General features: G+C 40.0%; 1 protein-coding gene across 3 annotated transcripts in view; it reads left to right on the forward strand.

Annotated features, from left to right (window-relative positions):
• Nucleotides 1-8390: 8390 nt before the first annotated feature.
• The window catches only part of SYTL4 (synaptotagmin like 4), a 54300-nt gene continuing 39742 nt past the window's right edge, over nucleotides 8391-22948 (forward strand). For all 3 annotated transcript variants that reach the window (XM_084789946.1, XM_084789948.1, XM_084789947.1), the window contains exon 1: nucleotides 8391-8533. The gene's annotated coding sequence lies outside the window, so the exon portion shown is untranslated. The remainder of the gene's footprint in view (nucleotides 8534-22948) is intronic.

Consider the following 22948-nt stretch of genomic DNA (forward strand, 5'->3'; position numbering starts at 1 on the left):
AGACAAGTTTCTGTTGCCTAGGCCACTCAGTTTGTGATAACTAGCTATAGCAGCACTCGAAACTCATACACTGTATTTCCCCTATTTTCTATTTACTTTTTGGTGTAATGAATTTTGATCATATTCCACCCTTTCCCAACTCCTTTCAAATTATATGCATCTCCCTACTCACCCAAATTCATGTTCTTTCTCTTTCTTTAAAAACACCACAAAAACAAAAAATTAAATGGCAAAAACTGATAAGATAAAAAGTGTCAAAATGAAACAAAATGCACACACACATACACACACACACACACACACACACACACACACACACAGAGAGAGAGAGAGAGAGAGAGAGAGAGAGAGAGAGAGAGAGAGAGAGAGAGAGAGAGAGAGAACCTCATGGAGTGCGTTTTGTGTTGGGCATAGGGCTTGCACTGGAGTGTGGTGGATATATAAAATAATACTCTATTGGAGAAAATTGATTTTTTTTCTTTCCTAGAATGTTTCAAATAGCTTCTTGGTTAGAGATGGATTTTGGGTCCATTTCTCCTTCTCCATGGAATTTTGTCTCGTTTTAATCTGTATAGGTCTTATGTGTGCTGTGACTTCATATGTATATCAGTCTATTGCCAACCATCTTTTTATCCTCAGCCATCATAAATTTTCCTAGTACTTTATGCTGTAACAAAACTACCTTCTTCGTAGTTCCATTGTACATTGCCTAGTATTTATAGCCCTTTTACTTTACTGTATGCTGTTTTTCTCCTGTAATATCTTTCAACCTTCTTGATCTAAATCCTGCTTATGTTTTAAGAGTCAAAGACCCTAACTTTTCCCAGGGATACTGTATTCATTGCTTTTCTATTGCTGTGATAAAACACCATGACTAAGGCAACTTAGAAAGGAACATTCTTGTTTGGCCTTATGGTTCCAGAGTATTAGAATCCATGATGTAGGCCAGGCAGTGGTGGCTCTTGCCTTTAATCCTAGCACTGGGGAGGCAGAGGCAGGTGGACCTCTGTGAGTTCAAGGCTAGCCTGGACTACACAGCAAGTTCCAGGACAGCCAGAGCTGTTACACAGAGAAACCCTGTCTCGAAAAAAAAATGCTGTGATGTAGTAATGAGTCTTTTGAAACCTTAAATCCTACTCCTAAAGACAGACCTCCCCCAAGACAGCCACACCTACTAATTCTTCCCAAACACTTATATCCACTGGGGACTAAGTATTCAGACATATGAATCTATGGGGGCCATTTTCTTTTTCTTTCTTTTTGCTTGTTTGTTTGCTAAATACTTTTTTTAAAATTTCTGACTGGAGAAAGATGAAATTCCAAAGTAGTTTAATATGCATTTCCATGCTGATTAAGGATGTTGAACATTTTAAAAACTATTTCATAGTCATATGCATTTCTTCTTTTGAGAACTCTGGTTCCATACCACAGTTTTCAATTGGGTTATTTGTTTTCATCATGCTCAATTTTTTTGAGTTATTTACATATTCCATACATCAACCATCAGATGTAATGTGATGGAGATTGATTTACATTCAGAATTTTAGATGCACCAAGATAGGAAAGATGTTTTCTTCAAGGCTGCCAAATACAAATAGCCAAAACACTAAGAATGTAACATTTATATAATTCCTGATTGTGTCGTGGTTCTTCTTGCTATAGGTAGTTTATTGTACGTATGTGTAATATAATATATTGTATATATGTGTAATATAAGCATATATGTAAAATATGAAAAATACCTAAGACCAACAGATAAATGGGACCTCATTAAGCTAATTACTTTTTATGGTTTCATAACTTTTTTTAGTTACTTATAAGGTCATAAATCAAGACATTTTCCAAACATATTGGTAAGAACATCTAATAGACTGCTTATAGCAAACTGGGGGAATCTTCACCTGAAGTCTCAGATACTATCTGATGGCATCTTTCTTTTGTATGTATGCATATATGTATGTATGTGTGTATGTGTATGAATGTATTTACTTTATATCCTGATTGCAGTCCCCCTTCCTCCTCTCCTCCCAGTCCCACCCTTACACTCCCCCGTTCTTTGAGAAGGAGATGCCCCCCAGTAGTGCCAACCTGCCTTGGCACATTAAATAATAGCAGGACTAGGCACACTCTCTCCCACTGAGGCCAGACAAGGCAGCCCAGCAAGGAGAAAGGGATCCAAAGGCAAGCCACAATCAGAGACAGCCTTTGGGAGTGGGGGCATTTTAATTCAAACCACTACAGATTCTTCACTAAGCATTCGCAATCAAGATGGTGTACATGGGCTTTTTAGATATTCCTATATCAATCTACCTAGATTTACATTCTCAGTATTTTATTTATATTTTTAATCCACCTATATTTCCACACCATACTTAATAAACTGTTAACTTCCAGAGGAAAGAGTCACTCATATCTCACTGCCTGTCACAGCATGTGTTGCTCAAAGTGCAGTCTCAGTCCATTTCTCTGAATGAATGGGCTTCTTTAACATTTGTTTTCTCTTCTGCCTTCCCTCAGCACCTACGGCAATGCTTCACACATAGATGCTACTTTGTATATCATGACTTTCTTAAGTGGGGTCATTTGTGAACATATGAAGACATTTTTGGTTGGCATAACTTGGGGAAGTGCTACTAGCATTTAGTGGACAGATGTCAGAGGCGCTGTTCAACATCCTACAAAGCAGCCTACCCCACCCCCGCAGCAGAGCACTCTTCTGTCCCAAATGGCTGTACTGTGAACACTGAGAAACCCTGAACTTGATTGAGTGAGAGACTAAATCTACATTTTCTACCCCATACTCATGGAGTCACTGTGGTTTGTCAAGATACTAGGTTTTTGTTTTGCTTTTACAAAGGGGGTGCGCTGGCAACCATGATTAAAACTTTGACAATTAAACAGTTTTTGGCAGTAGGAGAATACAGACATAAATTGTAGTAGCTTCACGTTTGGGAATGCGATACAGCAGTGAAAATGAGGTCTATCTGCAACAAGGATAAAGTTGTATAAGAATACTCCTGAGTGAGGGAAAAACCTTCAGATGATGGTATATAAAGCTTCATACAGAATAATACTATTTATGCAAAATATTAGATATTATTTTAAGATAGATATGTATATAGCAAATGTAGATATTCCTAGAAATTATAAAGCTTAAATCTGAGACAGTGAAAACACATGGAGAGAGGAGACTACAGAATGTTTTAATTTTATTGGTAAATACAAATAATTTTTAATAAAATTAGTCTTTAGAATTTCTGTTTGAGGGGTGGACTATTTCCCTATTTATCCTCGACTTTCTTTAGATGCTTGATATTCCACCTTAGCTTCTCAATGGCAGTGGATTGTCTATGACACCAACCTGGGCTATTCATGTATTTTTTTAAACACTTCAAACAAGCCCCTCAACATGAAAAATCGGTCAATTCATTTAATCCAAACACTCCCTATAAGATAAGAGATTATACATCAGAACAGGGTTTAAGTAAAAATTCCTGGTTAAATATTTTGTTCTGTTTTCTTTTTTGAGACAAGGTTTCACTGTGTATCCCTGGCTGTCCTGGACTCACTTTGTAGACCAGGCTGGCCTTGAACTCACAGTGATCCACCTGCCTCTGCTTCCCGAGTGCTGGGATTATAAAGGCGTGTGCTACCATGCCTGGCCTGGCTAAATATTTTTATTTTGTTGTATTATTGAGGATTTCAGAGAGAGGGGGGGGGGAGGGAGCGTGAGGGAGGGAAAGGGATGGAGGCAGAGCTGCTGAGTCCATTTAATTTTGCTTCTATGTTTACCTCTGGTCACTTAGGATTGGATAACCGCTCATGGTGCTTGTTCCTAGAAAAGACTGACCCTCCCTCTCTCAGTAGCCATTTAATTGCCTGTAATTCTTCATCAAGGTGTCTGGCCTTGTGAGATTTCCCCAATCCATGTTGAAAAGTCAGCTGGTGCTGTCATTGTGCAAATCCTGTTTAGGTGATCATATTGTGGTGCTGCTCCCAGTGATACAGAGAAGACACTATTTCCCAGAAGATGCACTGGTTCTCTGGCCATTACAATCTTTTAATTCTCTCTATATGAGTTGTATTGCAGATAACCTCAGAGTTAGTTGTCTATATTTTGGCCAGTTGTCAGTTTCTGTGATGGTTTTTCCTCCTGGTACCAAAAAAAAAAAAAAAAAGACGCTTCTTTGACAAGTGATAGGAGCTTATTTATCTGTAAATATAAGAGTAAGTGATTATCTTGATTTAAGAAAGTGGCAATAAGCTAGGCACGGTGGCACATGCCTTTAGTCCCAATGCTCAGGGAGGCAGAGGCAGAGGCAGGGGGATCTCTGTGGTTTCAAGGCCAGTCTGGTCTCCAAAGCGAGTCCAGGACAGCCAAGAGTACACAGAGAAATCCTGTCTCGAAAATGAAAAGAAAGAAATTGACAATAAAAGTCCTGCTCTATAGTCCCAGACATGAAATTTTCTCTTGAACTGACCTTAAGTTCAACTAAATAGATGATTGTTGGGTTCCTTCAAGATAAAAGTGCCACTATTGCACCAGTGGGGCTATTATGAGAGGCCAGTCATTGCTGTCACTTCCTAGCTTTACAATTGGGGAAGATTACTGATTACTTTTCTCCCCTGGTGGCTTACATACAAATTCAGATACAATGAGAGCTAGTCCTTAGGGAGGGAACTCTCTGGATCAATTCTAGCTTAATACCTCCTAGTCCTGTGTCTGAAGTGTGTGGTTTCTTTAGCAGTAAGGTCTTCAAGTTCTGTGCTGCAGTGAAGGGCAGCAGCAGTAGCCTGTTGGAGTCTCTTAGAATCCCCTGACCAACAACTTGAAGGGAGGTTTCCCATGCCTTATAGTAGGGTTTTTATTAGATAGTGTATAACTTTTGAGAGGACCGTTGTCACTCCCCAGCAACATAATTTCATTCAAACTATTTATATGTGTATTCACATATGTACACGTATATTATTTGTGCATTTATATTAAGTAAACATAAAACAGTAAGTTTTCTTATGGGGTTTTCAGTCGTCCTTAGTGTTTTGTATTTCTCTTCCTCCCTATTGCCCTCCCTTCACCCTCACAAGTTAAAGTCCCCCCATTTCCCCCACTTTTTCCTTCATAGCATCTGTGTCCTACTGCCCTCCCTTTTGGAGCTCCTTCATGCCTGATTACATGTTTTTATTGTCTGAATTTGCTTCCATTGTTAGACTCTTCGAAATATTTAGTAGAATTTGAACACGGAAGTATTGTAGCAGTCAAGTCGCGTCCAACCAAAAGTGACAGCAATTTGCAAAGCATAAACTATGTGTAAAAAGGTCAGTTTTGGTTTTGTTTATTGTTCATGCTTGACTCAGTGCATTTACTGCTGGGTAGGGAAAACTGTCCTTGTATGCTTGAAATGAGGTACCTCTTAGTGAGTGAGAAAAGGCACACCTAGAAGTAAAACCTTAAAGTGTTGCTGAGCAATGAAGGTGCTGGAATAATTGTCTTTTTAGGTTAATTCTGGTTGAAGATATTTTAATCCCTACTAGGGACCACCTTCCAAAAAAAGGTGTTTGCACAAGTGTGTGTGTGTTTGTGTGTGTGTGTGTGTGTGTGTGTGTGTGTGTGTGTGTGTATGTGCATAACACAAAATCCACAGACCCTCCCACTCCAACCTAGAACTTAGTTCAGATTTTATTTTCAAAGGTTTTTCTTCACACGTTAGGGTAGAGGAGGGTATTACAAAGTCATGTTTCACAGCCTGGAAGCTGGGTTTTTATTGTTTTGTTTACCAAAATTAGGTGATTTTTCCCCTTTTAAAATTCATTTAAAAAGGTTTTTTAAAAAATCTTAAAAAAGAAAACACCCCAGCAGTACTCCACCAGTACTGGGGCTGGAGAGATGTCTTGGCAGTGAAGAGCACTGGTTGCTCCTCTGGAAGCCTGGAGTCACTTTCCAGCAACTACATGATAGCTCATATCCATCTGTAGCTCCAGTTCCAGTGGGTTTGATGCTTTCTTGTGGCCTCTGCAGACACTATATGCGTATGATGCGCTCACACACATGCAGGCAAAACACCTAGACACATAAAATTTAAAACATTAAAAATTTATAAGAAAAAAATTTGCACTATCAAAGCCACATATATTCATAAGAAAGCTGAAAAATAAAGAACAATGAGAAAATAAAAATTCCATCAGTTGTGTTACTTACAAATATTCATTATTATTATTTTTGTTATTTCCAAACATATTCTATTTCCCTTTTAATAATAATATTATCTATTCAATGTACTTTTTTCAAATAATATTATATATTATACATAATATATTCAAATAATATATACTATATTATACATAGTATAAGCATTTTCTTGTCATTATAAACTGTATTTATCAGTTTAATTGATCATAATATTCCATTTGTAAGACTATAAATATTTTACTTAGCATTGAACTATCTTTATCTGTTTTTAAATTCTAGTTTATATTGAAGGAGAAACTTTGTATCCATCTTTATTTCCTCAGGATTTATTAATTAATTAGTCCACCATACAATTGTTGCTCATGGCTTACCATGTATTATATACTATTTTAGGTGCCAGGTGTCTGACTCAAATGGCTGGTTGTCCTTTACTAAGAATCCCTGCGGAAAAAAAAAAGAATAAATTTTAAAGAAAAGCTGATGGGTTCAGCTTTGGTTGTGGTAAATTTGAGGTGCTTGCAGGATATCTGATTAGAGATGCTAAGGAAACAGAGCTCAATGTAGCCATCTGGGAAGAATTATAGAATTACAGTTGTGGTCATATAGATGAAAGATACCATTTAGACAGAGCATATTTATCTTCGCTCTGAAATTGTCTGACATGACAGCAGAACATGAACCCTACTAAAGAGATGGACGAGAAAGCAACATACTAGAGGAAAAAGCACAACAATGTGATGTCACAGATAGCACAGGAATCATTTCAGGGATAAGGAAATAGCTATTGGGGCTAAATGTAGGGAAGAGGTCAGGCAAGATAAGAACCAGCAATACTTTATTTGTTTATTTCTCAAGGAATGTATTGACACAGAGATCATTGGTTGGGTATCTTGTTTAGCTCAGTTTCAGTGGGGGAAGGAAGCTAGATTGGTAAGAGTTGAGAAGTGAATGAAAAGCGAGGGAGTAAGAAATTGTAAAAAGCATTTTCAATAAATTGACCTTTAAAGGAGGTGTAGAGAGATCTTGCATACGTGCAGGACACAGATCTTCTTTTAAGATGGTAGAAATGTGAATATGTCTAATTGTTGGTGACAGATGAGATCTGCCCACCTTTCATGGCTGCTGTGAAGCAAGGAGAGCCAGAGAAAAAAGTAGAGATGTGGGTAAATGTAAGCATTTTAGTGTGTATTGATAGACACTGCCCACTTGCTTGCTTCCTTTTTTTGAGACAGGGTTTCTCTGTATAGCCTTGGCTGTCCTGGACTTGCTGTGTAGATCAGGCTGGCCTTGGACTCATAAAGATCAGCTTGCCTTTGCCTCCCAAGTACTGGGGTTAAAGGCATGTGCCACCAAGCCCCGGGGCTGCCCACATGCTTTCAGAGAGGGGAGCAGCATACCTTCCTGCTAGTAGTTACAAAAGAGTTTACTTGGCGATTATTCGGTCATCATTAAATGCTATTTACAACTCCCAGAACTGTTTGCTAATGAATTCCACTATTGTTCTAATTTGTTCTCTAGTTTCTAATGAGTTGACTATTTTAACCAGTTGTGTCTTTGAATGTGAATGTGTGAACTTAATTTGTATCCTTTCCCTAAAAGATACTTTTAGTTGCCTCAAAACCCAAAAGGTCGGTCAAAATGTGCATACATTAATATTCCCCAAATAAAATTCAGACTCCTTTTTCATTTTGTACCTCCCGACTATTACCCTCTCCTGTTCCCCTCCCACTCCCGCTGACCTCCTTTCTTTTCTCATCTAGTCCTTTTTCTATTCTTTTTCAAATTTATTTATTTACTTTTGATGACCCAGTCTATTCCATTAGGGTTGCTTAAGGGTCCTGGGTGATTATTTACAGGAGCATGGGTTCCTTACCAGTGCCTATACCACTGAAGAAGAAGTCTTTCCCTCCCAGAGTCAGACTCTAGATTTCTTAGAAGTACTTGACAGACAACTTTTGGCTCGCTGAACCAAGAGGTAAGCGAACTTTACTCCCCACCCCCACCATTTAAAAGTGTGAACAAAGATAGACGTAAATGACATCTAGTAGGCCCTCAAACTCTACTAACTCAGGAGGAAATTCCTCCAGTGCCTTAAGGCTTTGGTTCCCAGAGCGCTCTACTGTGCCAGTTGGCACTCTGCTAAAATATCCCTGCTCTCTGTGCGGCCCCTTTAAGAGTCCAGCTCCTCCCCGCTCCAGGGAAAGTTGCAGCTTTTTCCGCCTCCTGGGAGGGTGAGTAGGACTGGCCGCCTGGGTTGTGGTCTTAGTCTGTTTGGAGCTAAAGACCTTTCCAACCATTCAGCACCGGGACGTTTGGTCACCTAGTAGCACCTGTTGCAGGTGACAGGTAGGTGGCAGCTAGTGTTTGAGCGCCTCCTCGCCCTCTGTCTGGGACTTCGCAGACCCTCCCCCCCAGCACAGTGTCTTGCCCCTTCTCAAGGGCTTGTGTCCTGTTGTACCTTGGGTACGGTCCCTGGTCCCTGTCCTCTCTCCCCAGCTGCTACGCTATCCCTCTGCCATGTCCGTGTCAAGGGACCGCACCCCCACGCGGTGCCTCCCGTCTGCTCCGGGCGGTTTCTCCTAGCCACTTTTCCTTCTCTCGGGCTGCTTCTGCTTGGTTCCCTTGGACCTTGTTTCTGGGTGCCGTCTCTCCACAGGTATCGCTGGCCCAGTGTGCCCCAGCTTTTTCCTGCCAGCCTTGGCCCCTCTGGAGAGCTGGCCCCAGCGCAGGCTGCAAGAGGCTTCTAGCGGAGCTGTGTCCTCAGACTTGGCAGCTAGTCACTTTTTTGGTGACTACTTCTAGAAGGGTTTGGCTAGTCCCACTCATACTGTGGCCCCTCGCTGTTTCTGAGCTCCAGGCTTCTGTTTTCCTAGCTTCCCCTTGTCTCTCCATCGCAGGTACAGGCTAAAGGCCAGTTGACACTGAATTCTGCCTCAGTAGACTCCCTTTGGGCTTGGAGCTGGAGACGCAGCTGTGTACTTTGGAGCTCAACTCCTTTATCATGCACTCTTCAAGCAGACTGGGGTCTGCTCCTGGCAGAAGGACACCAGTGTTTCTCCAGCCTGTAACACTGGAGAAGATAGGGTGGGGGGGAAGTTGATGGCAAAATAATTTGGTTAAAAAATTCTGTTGGCTTGAAAAAGTGATATGTTTTGTTTTAACCAAACCTTTCTTCCACTACTGTGTTACAGTTTCAGGGTTACAGGATGTAGCCTTGTAAAATAGTGCTTCTAGCAGGATTGACCCTAGCTAAGGCCTGTATGTGTGGGAGAAATTAGTCTCCTATGTCCCTGGGCAATCCTTACTCCACTTTTCCTCCTTTCCAGTTTTGGTATTTTGAGACAGGATCTCATTGTAGCTCAGGTTGGTCTGGAATTCATTATGTAGATCAGGCTGGACTCACATCGGCTGGGAATCCTGCCTCTACCTTCCAAAGTGCTATTGCAGGTGTGCAACATCACATCTATCCTCTGCTTCTTTTTTTTTTTAAAAAAAAACTGGATACTTTTTTGCTTTCTTATCCCCAATATTCATAAATGTGTTGATATTAAGGAGATAGTGAACTAAAGAATAATCTTAATGTAAAGTAGTGAAAACAATGTTTAGTGCAGAGAGCTCAGGCAGTTTTTTCTTGGTGTGTGTGTGTGTGTGTGTGTGTGTGTGTGTGTGTGTGTGTAACTACCTGCTGGAAATCCTAGTAGGAAAAGCCCCCACAAAACTGGTTTGTGAGGCTCCCTGTGGGTCACACAGATGAACCCTGGTAACATGATTTCAAATGCTGCACGCTAGGTCCGAGTGGTAAATTTGAGCTTGGAGGCCTGCTCTGGGATTACTACTCTGTAAATGTATGAAGCATGCTGGTTCGTGTTCTCTGAGCACTTTCCCTTCAAGGTTGGAACTCCTATAATGATGGTATGATGAATGGATGAAATTGGGCATGGCGTTAAGTTCTCATAGCATCTCAGATAAGCCACATACGACTTCTACTCAATAGGTACTACAGTTACAGCCATGATATGATGAAAAGGAGACTGAGAGGCTAAGTGGGGTGCCCTAAGTTACACTCTGACAATAGGACAGAGCTTGTGTGAAGCTAAATTTTGGTTCTCGGCTCCATCTTAGATGCTCTGTGGAGGAGGCGAACCACCTCATTCATGTCTTCAAACACAGGGCCGTTGACTGTTGCCATTGTTAAGTACCTACCCCTGAATGTGCCCGGATGCCTGACACCTCCAATGCTCACAGCTCAGTGGTAATTGTCTCGAAGTTTGGAGAGTATAATCCTGGATTTTAGGGGTGCATTCCTGGATTCTAGGGATGGGCACCTGATTTAACTTCTTCCTTTCCTGATGGCCAGGAGAGAAGCAATAGTGTAGCCACTGACAAGTATTTGACAAAAATATGTGTATGCGACCAAGCCACATCAGGTCAACAGAATGACAGTGCCCTCTTTATTTGTAGCTTAGGCAGAGATATGCAGAATGTCTTCCTCAACCCCACCTCTTGAGCTTTGCTTAAACTATTGTTTTTTCCCCTTCTGGTAAACTTGCCACTCATATCCCCCCCCCCAATTCATTTTTATTCATCTCCCAGGATTTAGCTTAAAGTCATAGCTTCTGAAACAAGCTCATTGAATGCATACCTCCTTCCCCCAAGCAGAATGACTAATTATACTATCTTTAAGGGCTTTATTTATACTTCAACAAAGGTCTGAATACCACTCTGGTTTTCCCTCTGGAGGGTTGTAATCTCTGTAAAGGCAGTAACTGGATCTTGAAGCACAAATATTTGTACCAGGGATTGGGGATGCAATGTCTTCAAGGGATTGAGATGTGGTGGTGGGGAGGTGGAAATAAGAAGAAACCATCCTGAGGTACTTGTAACCCACAGTAGGGGTTTGTACATAAGTATTGCACCTCTCTTTCAAGGCAGTCACTTGGCCAACCCACTTAAAATGGCAAACCTGTGCCTAAGCATTCTTCTTTTTTATTTTTTAAGTTCATTTATTTTTATTTTATGTGCACTGGTGTTTTGCCTGTGTTTATGTCTGAATGAGGGTGTTGGATCCCCTGGAACAGGAGTTACAGACAGTTGTGGGCTGCCATGAATGTGCTGGCAATTGAACCCTGGGACTTCTGGAAGAGTAACCAGTGTTCCTAATTGTTGAGCCCCCTAACATTCTTCCTGCACCCTTCCTACATTTGTTTTGATTACTGATTGTTGTACTTCTACTCCTTAACACTTAGGCCACATGGATAGGAATTGCTGTCTTTTGTATTTAGTGATGGTTGGAAGAAGCAGATTCTGAGGACATCACAGGGGCTATACTGATGCTAAGTGAGAGAATGGATGGCATTGCTGTTCCAGGAGTTGGAACCTTTTTCTACTTTTCTGAGTCTGAAACTAAGCCTTCTCAGTTTGCTACCTTATACTTTTAACGGCGTGCCATGCCCAGGCCTAGCTCTCACACAGCTTCCCTTCTGCTGACTTTTTTTCTCCCTTTGAGATTCTATTCCTGATAACAACTTTGACCTAACTATAAATATTTCCTCTTTTTAATTCTAAGTTGTTGGAGATGGAGTCTCATAATGTATCATAGGCTAGCCTAGAACTCACTGTATATCCTAGCTGGCCTCATATTCATGGTGATTGTCCTGTCTCAGCTTCCTGAGTGACAGGAGTGAAGATATGAACAAACACGCTGGACTAGAATCTCCTCTTTATGTTTAAGTACAGGTCTGTGGGTGGAAATATAAAGATATGCCTCTCCTTGGTTCATCTTAACAGTGGCAGCACTGGGAAGGAAGGTGTGACTTATCAGCTGTCCTGAGGTCTTTCTGGCATTTGGCAAGGTCAGTGAGAGGGTACAGAAGGTGACTGCAACAGGGAAGTAAAACAGCCTGAGAGAATATAAACTAGGTTTTTAGTCTTGTCACCTGTAGCCTTTGTAGGTGTGAGATGGTTATTAGGCAACAGACTCTATGGAGAAGTTCCAACTAAGTGGTACTTTTATAACACCTACCTAGTTGTATACTGCTTTTATATAGGAGTAGGCAACAATGGTGTAGCAAAATAAAAGTGCTATTTTGCTTAAAGGTAATTTGAAATATCCAGCCTGAAAAAAAGACCAGAATGCATTTGATAACATTGGACTTGGAAGGAGTTATGCCCTGGAAAAGGTAGAGCTTGTGTACTTCTCAATATATATATATATATATATATATATTGTGTGTTAACTTCTTTGAAATCTAAGTTTGCACAAATAATTGCCTAAGCTCTTTAAAACTTACCTCCCCAAACACTGAGCAGTAGGGTGTCTCCCGGCTCAGCCTACAGACTTTTTTCTCCACCCCAAACCTCCTCAGAAGTTCTCTTTCAGCATCACTGCCGTAATACCTATCTAGACAGCCATCGTTCGTGTTTCTGTTCTGGGCCTTTCTTCTATGTGGACGCCTCATGTTCTTAATGACCTATTTGACATTTTTCCGCGTCATTTGACATGGTAGCATGGCCGAATGAGGATTAGTGATTGCCCTAACATCTTTAACCCTTCCCTTTGCCTTCCCATGACTAAGAAAAAAGGCCACCATTATCCATTTAGTTGCTTGAACCAAGACTGTTGGGTCACCCATGATTTCTGTCTTCTACTTAGCCCATCACATACAGTGTTTGAACCCTTGATTTCACTTTCAAACTGTATCACGTATCCTTCCACATGTTTCCATCTGCTCTGCCTGTTACCCTTGTCCAAGCCACCATGAAGCTTCACTGAACACTCTTGCCCATTGGTCAAATATATAACTATTTCTGTAGAACAGCCTTGTATGGGTGTGGGATGTATATGTGCATGCATATATGAGCTTGTGGTTGTGTATGCAGAGGTGGAGGAGGGCTTTGTATTGGTGTATGATGCATATGTGCATGCCCACATGAGCTTATGGTTGTGTACACAGAGGTAGAGGAGGGCTTTAGGTGTCCAGCTCTATTATTGTTGCCTTATTCCTTTGAAACTGAGTTCTCACTGAACCTGGAGCTTGCTGTGTTTTGGCTAGGCTGGCAGCCAGCGAGCCTCAGCAATATTCCCGTTTCTAACCTGCCTGCCTATATCAGGCTTTTTACATGGGTTCTGTAATGAATGAGCTTAGGTCATCATTAGAGATTTTACCCACTGAATCATCTTCCCAGTCCCTGGAAAATCATTGTAGTAAGTGACCTTCTGAGTGAGAGAGGAATTGATCAATGGATAAATAGTTTCACTTCAACTGGATACATAAGTTTTAGTCATTTATTGTACTGTATGCTGACCACTGCTAATGCATTATTTATTCTTAAAATGTTAAAAAGAATAAAATGAATCTTTCTATAATATATACATAGATCAAAAATTGATTCTATCCCATAAATATACACAATTATTATCAATGAAAGATAAATATTATATACATATATATATTTAAAATCGAGTAACATCTCAGAGGGTTTATATATTTACTATCAAGAGTATTTTTCACTTATGCCCTTATTAGGGATAGATGATCTTTAAAAATATCTTTCATTTTTTTCTATTGTGGAGATCAAAACCATGGTCTCATGCATAGTAGGCAAGTAATATACTGTCAGCTACACTCCCAGTCTGGGACAGTGTGGCATTTACACTAAAGAAGTTTGGCTATGATAGGAAAGAGACAAGGCTCAGGGGAGATCAGGGTATTAATTTTGTGTTGCTTTAAATACAGGACAGAGAGAAGCCTATTTATGAGTCGATCACATAGATTGAGATGATACAGGGTCCCTGAGGAAGCTGAGAGGTGGTGGTTTAGGATAACGAAAGTGGAAAAAATACTGGACTTAGAAAAAGGGAAATAGTTTTTTTTTCATTGAGACAAAAGAGAGAGGGCAAAACTAATGATGCTGTGGACGACAGAGCTGTAGAGGGCCAGTATTCTGAGGGTAGTTCTCCTGACAAGAGTGTTAAAGGGCTCCAGTGCATTTGAGAAAATGAAAAAAGAAGGTGCGCCATCAAGAAGATGCATATATGTTTCACAGCCTCATATAGTTATACCTCCATACAGCTGAAAAACAAAAGGGTTTGGTTTATTGTAGTGTGCTTTTATCTCAAGTCACAGAGGCTGGATTCATTTCTTTACAGCATCACTTTCCAGCCAAGGTCTGGAAGCATTGTGGGCAATCTAGTTTGAGAGATTTGTCAAGATGGCTGTGACAGAAAATGACAAGGTCAGAGATTAGACGGTTCCAGCAACTGAAGAATGGAAATGATAGATCATAGTCAATTTCATGTCTGTGACTGTCTAGAAGTACCTTGAATTCAAGGTCTTTTAAAGAGAAGGAAACACCCTCTGATATCTGAACTATTTCATGTTTGTAGCCTTTTCAGTTTAGGTCCTAGGAGCGCCTTAGTGCCTGTGTCTTTAAATTATCGCTAGTGGCATATCTGAAAGTATGGTGAGAGTCCACAGTATGCTTACTGTGAGGACTTTCAATGTTCTAGGAACCCTGCAATTGGGTCTGGCCAACCATACACTTAACTTGTAGTGGAGATAGACACTGGTCTTTTTTTTTTCCTGCAAAGCATTTTAACAGGGAAGGCATGTGTTAAACAATGGATCATAAAATTCATTGCAATCGGAGAAAGTTCTGTAATGTTCACCTGACCTACAGAGTAAACGAAGCTGGGCCTATCAACCAAAGAGCATGCATGGACTAGACCTTGTTTCCTTACACATATGTAGTTTGCTATTCATGTGGGTCCCCTAACAATTAGAGCAGGGGCTGTCTCTGAGTCTGTTGCCTGACTTTGGATCCCTTTCACAGAGCTGGGCTACCTTGTCTGGTCTCAGTGGGAGAGGATGTGCCTAGTTCTGTACCAACTTGATGTGCCAGGGTGGGTTGGTCCCCATAGGGGGGCCTCTCCTTCTCTGAAGAAAAGGGGATGGGAAGATTGGGGAGGAGGTATGAAGGTGGAACTGGGAGGAGATGAGGAAGGGGGCCTTGGATCAGGCTATGAAGTGAATTTTTAAAAAAGAAAGAAACATTAGCTTGTTTTGACAAGGTTTTACCAGTTCACATTTATCATTGGGGTTGTAGAGATGACTCAGTGGTTAGGAGAGCTTGCTGTGCTTTCAGAGGCCCTGTTTCTGGTTCCTAGCATCCACATTAGGCAGAGTACACATGTGGCATACACCAACAAATAAATAAATACACATGAATAAAAATAAATATTAAAAAATTCAACATTATATTTCTGCAATTTTGCTGAATTGACAACCAAACATGTAAAAAATTATTGCCAGTGTGGGTGGACTTTTTTCTTTAGATATCTCTTGACCATTTGGCTTTCCTCCACTAAGCATTATCTGTTTTTATTTTCTGTCTATTGGACATGTTTTCCCTCTTGTTTGATACTACTAAACACTCTTCTTTCCCTCGTCCATAAGATTTGGAGAGCCTACAACACCTTTTCTCAGTATTTACTGTCTATCTCCTTTCAACTTTCTTATATACCTTAGTGTGCTCAGGGATATGAAGATATTTTTATTACTTGACCCAGTAAGAGTTAAAATATAATTTTATTGCCTCTGCTTATCTTAATTCCTAGAGGGAGATTTTTTTTTTGTTTGCCTTTTTCTCCAGACATTGTTTGTGTACCTATATTAGATATTCCTATCTAGTCATCCATCCTTTCCATCTTTTCATCATAAAACATGCATTTTATTTGATATCCTGTGGTAAGCTTTCAGTGTCAGTGCATAGAACTGCTTTTATTAACAGCTACATATTTTGCCATTACATGTATCACAGCCAATCAATTTCCTATTGATGGAATTTTTTGCTGCTTTAAGGCATTGTTCATCCCTGAATATCTCACTGTCTTTCTCTGTCTCTGTTTCTCTCCATCTATCTGTCTGTCTGACTGTCCATCTGTCTGTCTATCTCACCTTGAATGTCAGCTCAATAGTTTTTTCCAAATATAATAGTCGATTAAAAATGGCCAGTTCTGCTATATTAAAAATAGTTAGTGATATCCAGGCATGGTGGTGCTTGCCTTTAATCTATGGAGGCAGAGACAGGCAGATCTCTTTGAGTTTGAGGCCAACCTGGTCTACAGAACAAGTTCCAGGACAGCCTAAGGCTTCACAGAGAAAACCTGTCTTGAAAAACAAAACCAAAGCAAAGCAAAGAAAAACAAACCAAATGCCATTGGTGCTAAGGACTAAAAGAAGTCTAGGAAGACAGTTTCCCCATTGGATTTGGAGAGATCCTGACTCTTACCATAGTAGGAGCAATTTCAGAGTATTACAAGGTGGAAAGATAGACTGATTAGTTAGGAAGTAATTTAGGAGATGAGGAATTGGAGGAACTGAATATGGACAATTCTTAGAGAAATTTTACTCTAATGAGCAGAGAAAGAGTGGGAGCAGGAGAGGGTTTGAGATCAGGGAATTCACTTTTCATTTAGTATCTCTTAAGGCTTATGAGAAGGACAGTATAATTGATAAAGCAGAATCCTATGCCCCATGGAGGGGGGATCTGGAATTAGGTGGAGGTTCACCATGAGTGGGCAGAGATGAGCATAACTTTATAGATTCAGCAGCAGGAAGTTGTCTGGTGGCATTTATATTTCTGTATGATAAGACAAGAAGCAAGACCAGCCGCTTGGGCAAGAGTTGAGGTAGATAAGGTTTGAGTTGAGTATTAGAGTCACTCGAGCAATAGATATTGTGGAGAATAGGAGAGCAAGCTAGACCCAGAGAAGCATATTTGTGGTGCCAAGCAGTGTTGAGGTGAGCATGGTGATGAAGAATTTATGTGGATAATAATCTACCAGGTCCATTCTGGATCCTAGGAGCTCTCATGAAGGAATAAAAGCACAAAAGTGAGCTCAGATGGGCTAGTGTTTTTATTCAGATATTTGTAAATGAAATTAGGAGTTAATGAGGACACTGTCAAGAGTGTATTTGAAATAATAGAATTCAAACTGTCTAGGAAAGAAAGTGAAGACAGAAAGGAGCTGACCAGATGACAGAGGGTTTAGAGAAGACTGTTCAGTGAGTTCTGTGAGTAGGAATGGCTTGGGAGTGACCACTGGTAGGGTTTTAAATTCACAGAGGAGTATTGAATCAATGATATCAAAGGTGGAGAAGTCTGAGCAATAAACTCTTGGGTGTGGTTGAATGATCAGTGGTATTTTTGATGCCAGCTCATTCATTCAACAAATATTGATTGAGTGCATATTGTAGGCCAAGAAGCATTCTAGACACTACAGGCACAGAGATGAACAAAATAAGGTCCATTTCCTTCCCTCTCCAATAATCTATGAAGTTCATTCTTTCATAAAGTTTACAGTCCAATAAAGGATATTGTATATATTAAAATTTTTGACATTTATAAAATAAGGTAATATAGTATCTTCATTGCTGAGAAGATTTCTCCATGTGTAATTCTGCTTAGAACTAATAATAGTAATAATAATACTAAGGGTAAATATTTACACATATGTGGCAAAGAAAGTACATCTAGTTGTTTTGACTGCTTTACTTTTTAAAATTCTACTTACTTCATTATCAAAATTCACATCTTTCCCCCCTTAGAACTTTTAAAGGTACTTTTATGTGTCTTATTAGTCTTGAAAATAAAGAAATGTATGAATGTAATTCGAACATTTTAGTGTTTGTAACTTTTTATTTTTAACTGTTAGAACATTCTGCAGTACACCAGATGTTGATAATGCCTGTACTAATCTTGCACTAGGGATTTGAAGTAATGTGTCAAGTAATTATGGTTAAACAGTTTAGGAGGCAAGGAAGACTTGCAGTAAGTTAATATATTACATTTATTTCATATTTGGTAACTTCCCTACCTTTTGTGTACACATACTCACATGTGTACTTGCGAGCATTTTACTTGAAAGAAATTAATACTTTAAAATGATCTGCTGAAGTTCCAATCAGTTAAAATTCAAATACAGGTTATTTGGTTGTGTTTAAGGTTTCTGTGGCCATAGCTAGCTCACAGAAGCCCTAAAATTAAAAAGAAGCCAAATGCATGAAATCACAGCTAGGTGTGAACATGGGCTGGATTTGTTACCAACCATCATGATTTCTCATTTCAGGGGATGGCGTGGGTGCTTTTTAGGTGACGTGGCCTGAAAGAAACAGATGCTGGTTAGAGTTCAGTTTAGAAATCACCACCATCTGTGACCCTGACAAGAGAACGGGGTCTTCTCTGTGGGGGTTCTGCTGTACCAGAGCTTATCTAGTAGGCGATGATAAGGAAGCTACAAGGCGATATGCTTTATTGAGAAGTTACAGCTTTACCATACTTTAAAAATGGTTATAAATGAATTAGATTTTATAATAGTCCTTTATTCGGGGGAGTAGGGGTGGGGTGAGTTGGATCAAACCAAATCCAGGGCTTTGTGAATGCTACTCAGTGCTCTTCCACTGAAATACACCCCTAGCTCTTGGATTTTTAAAACAAGATCTCCGTACATAGGCCAGACTGGCTTCAAACTCACAGTCCTGCTGCCTTGGCTGGTACTTGCTGGGATTCCAGGTATGCACCATTCACTATGCTAGAGAGTTTTGATTTTTGAAGGTTATTAGGCTCCTTAGTATAGAAACTTTAAGGCTCTTTAAGGACTTCAGTATAAAAGGTTGTGAACTGGTCAGTCTTCTACCACCAACCTCACGGGGCCTTTATAGAGCCTACATAGTTCATATGAGAGGAGGATTTTTCTAGTGCAGATTTTGAAAGTTAGAGAATTAAATAGGAATTTCTTAATAGCTATTTCTCCTGTTGTCAGATAGGATGTGAGTTCATTTCCGACCAACAATTTCACTTTTTATGATCTTTAATACTTCTGTGAACCACCCGTCTGGAGGCCTGCCTCTAGGATTTGTGGTGGGTATTGTCCTGAAAAGCAGGTTTTTATGACTGTGAAGGCAGGAGGATAAAGCCACAGCCTCATGTTCATGTATGCTGCTCTGTAAGAGCGCTGTGTAGAGTTGGATATCTAGCCCTCTCCTTACAACTTACTGTAGAGTTGTATATAATATATGAAGTAGACATTTCCTCAAACCACTTGTGAACATGATTTGACAGTTTTGAAAGTTAACTGTGTAGACACCATCTGGTGGAAACTGTCCCTGCAGATGAGTCTAAGAGCTAACTAAGGAAATTTCATCTTGGTTACTTTTGCCTCCTTCAGTTTGCCCCCAGTGTCCATTAGAAGAGATATCCTAGATGGGGAAAGTGGGTCTTTTCCTGCCTGCAAAGGAGAGGTTAGTGGAATGAGAAAGTAAGCCAGACTGAGGGCCTCTTAAACATTGATCCATTAGTAGGTAATGACTTTAAAAACCTACCTCAAGTTCCTAGGCATAAAATGTCCCCTTTCCCAAATGTCACCATGCAGAGCACTATTTCTAGAATGGAAAGAGGTGGTACAGTCAAATGGCTAAGACCTTGGACTCTGGAACCTGACTGCCTAGTCAGAAAATTAGACTGTCTTTTCCAGCGTAAATGTCCTTGGGCACATTATTTGCTCAGTCTGTGTCTCACTTTCCTCCTTTGTAAAATGTACACAATATTTTAGTACCTGCCTCGTGATTCAAAGGACTAAACAACTCTATGTGTAGGAAATGCTCAGGAAAGTACCTGATACAAAATACATGCTATAGAAATGTTAGCTGCTGTCACCTTTAACTCAGTCGTCCTACTTGATACATATCTTAAAAGGAGCTGAGACTGCAAACACGATCCCCTTTCATAGAACCCATTAAGAGAAAAAAAAATAGTTGCGATCATAAGCCTTCGTGTAGAACTGTGAACTAGCTGTAAATTTCTCACCATTAATGACAAACAGAAGACAACTGTGCTCCTATAAAGCTGTTGACAGTAGCCCCAGAGAGGTCAAGGCCTGGTGCATATGTGAGAGGAGATTGAGCTCCATGGATGACCTGCTGCAAGGCTGGGCTGCAGTTGGCTCCAGGTACTGAACTGTGAAGCCTCACTTGCTCTTTTTAATTTAGGAGCCTTGGCTTTGAATCTTGTATTTTGTCTCTATTCCTGTTTTCCATTTTTTCTAATTTTTTGATCCTTACTTTAAAAATTTATGACATTTTTCTATGTTTTATGTATCTTTATAAGTCACTTTAAATCCTGTCTGGAACAGTGTATAAATAATTATCTTTAAAACCGATCATATCTAATTACTAACATTTGCTTAATATTTATGCTTACCAGTCTACATCTATGCAGAGAGGTACGGGCAACTTTCCATCTGGGCAAGCATACTGATTAGATTTCTCAAATTTCATAGAAAGATGTCAAAACAGCCATATGCTCATATATTTTCCAAAGCATATGGTTAATAATAATTAAAACTAAGCAGCTAACAATATTGGGTATTTTATTTTAAGCCAGACACTATGCTATGTCTTTTACTTGTGATGCATATTTGAATCCTCACAGTCCCTGGCAGGAAGTCTCATTAGTGCCATTCTTTCAACTGGGAAAACTGAGCCTCAGAGTTCAAGTAACTTTTGCGAAGTTCATAGAGATAAAATGCCATGAAGATTTCATTTGAACATAGGCAGCCTGCCTTCAGATCCAGGACTTTCAGGTACCGGCCTATGCTATATTGTCGTTAATTAGAAATCTAGTCCATCAGAACTCCAAGTCCCCCTAGGAGAGGCTGTTTTTGGTGTTAGAGAACATTCACAGATTTTACTTTAGTGTTACCTTTGCCATTTTCTCCTTTCCCTCTCCACTACTTCTGTGGCCTGAACTTGTTTCTTGTCATGTTGCCCTGGGATTTACGTCACACACGTCTCAAATCAATGTTCTTCACAACTGTTTGAGTGCTCTAAAATGTCCTTGCCTTACCCAAAACACTTCAGTGTGTCCTGATGTCAAACGCAAACTAGCCAAGCATCTGTGCCTAATGTGCCAAGCTCCTGGAGACCTTCTGCCCCTTAAGTAGCACCCTCCCTTTCTAATTTGTCAGTCATTATCACGGGAGTGCTTACTATAGCATGTTGCTTTATGCCTCCATGCTTTTTCCTCTTGATGGAAAGCCCTCGCTCTACTGGTAACCCAGCTGCTACCCATTAAAGTTACATTCAGTTCATGTGCTCCTGCTGATAATTCTCTTTCGAGTCTCCTTTCCGCCCCGCTGGGTTAGAGGCTCCAACTTGGTGTGTGTGTGTGTGTGTGTGTGTGTGTGTGTGTGTGTGTGAACACTTTTTAGACTTTAGAGACTCTTATTTAATTTCAAAATTGTTGATAATTTTATGTGTATACAATGTAACCCCATTACTGTCTGTTGTCTCTCTCCCATTCCTCCTAAGCCCCTTCTTTTCCCACACTACTTCCCCTCTGACTTTCATTTATTATTACGTTTTGTGCATATCTTGCAACGATAGCTGCAGCTGTTGTGTGTAAATGGTAGCAATGATTCTATCGTATCCAGAAGATTAGTTTTCATAACACTCTTCCTAATCTTCTGTCTCTTTCAATCTTTTCTATCCCTTCTTCCAGGCCTCGGAGGTAGTGAAAGAGTTGCCCCATTTAAGGCTGAGCACTTAACATTCACTTCTTCTCAGCAATTTAGAAACACATGACTCTCCGCATTAACCATCACCCACTACAAAAAGAAACTTCTCTGATCCAGGGTGAGAGTAGCACTAATCCATAGGTATAAACATAAATATTTAGTAAGTGGTTTAGTTACATAAAAATTTAACAAAACATCTGTATTACATTTCTCACTAAGGCCTGTGGCCTCTCCCACTATAGGCTTTTGATCAGGTTTACAGTACAAGGCATGTATTTCTTACCATATACCAGGCCTCAACTCTACCTAGAATGTGGTTGGTTATGCTGTACATAGCCATGCCACTGTTGCACCAGTGGACGTATCTTGCCTGGCAAGTCTTACTGAATCACACAGAATTCCCAGCTGGGTAAGATTGTTACTGGTTTTTCTCTCTCAGCAGCCTGCTTAGTGCATCCCAACACTATTAATGCTATCTAGTGGAAAGGAAGCTTCTAATGTAGTTCCAGCTTAGTTATTCAAAGTGCACAGTGTGTTCAGCAACAGTGTCTTTTCTGATTCTGCTGGGTAACCAAGAGCAATGACAATATTTGGGGGAAGCTGTGGGGCTCCCTAGTCAACAACTCATGAGTAGTGATCTGGCCTTGAGATTTCATTTGAAAATGCATGGCTTCTAAGAACAGCATTAATGTACCAACTATGCATACATTTCTTTGCTTACTTTTTAAATGATTGTTCAAGTGTCTGCTTCTCTGACTGTGTGATCTTTGTGGTCATGGTTTATGCTTTATTATGTTACCCTTAGTTTGCTTGCGTACTACTTAGAACATAGTCAAGCTAATCAGTGAACACTGATAGAATTGTACACACTATGGAATTCAGAGCACCAAGCCAGGGAGAGAATTAAAAATCATACAAATATTTAGAGGTAACTATGAGAACAGTAGAGTGGTCTCATGGAAAAGTCCATGGGGCTAGGTGAATTTATACTTACAAACCCAGAAGACTGAAGAGAGTTGAATACTCATAGATATTGATTGTGATAGAGCTTTTGGTTGATCTTCCTCAGGAATTATCATTGCCCTAGCGACAGTGAATGGAATCCACTCTGGAATGCACCCAAAAGAACTTTTAATCATTTGAGATGCCAAATCTAACAACTTTGCTATTTGAATGTATGCTAAATT

This window comes from Acomys minous, assembly GCF_964271855.1.
Source record: "Acomys minous genome assembly, chromosome: 7".
Classification (NCBI taxonomy): domain Eukaryota; kingdom Metazoa; phylum Chordata; class Mammalia; order Rodentia; family Muridae; genus Acomys; species Acomys minous.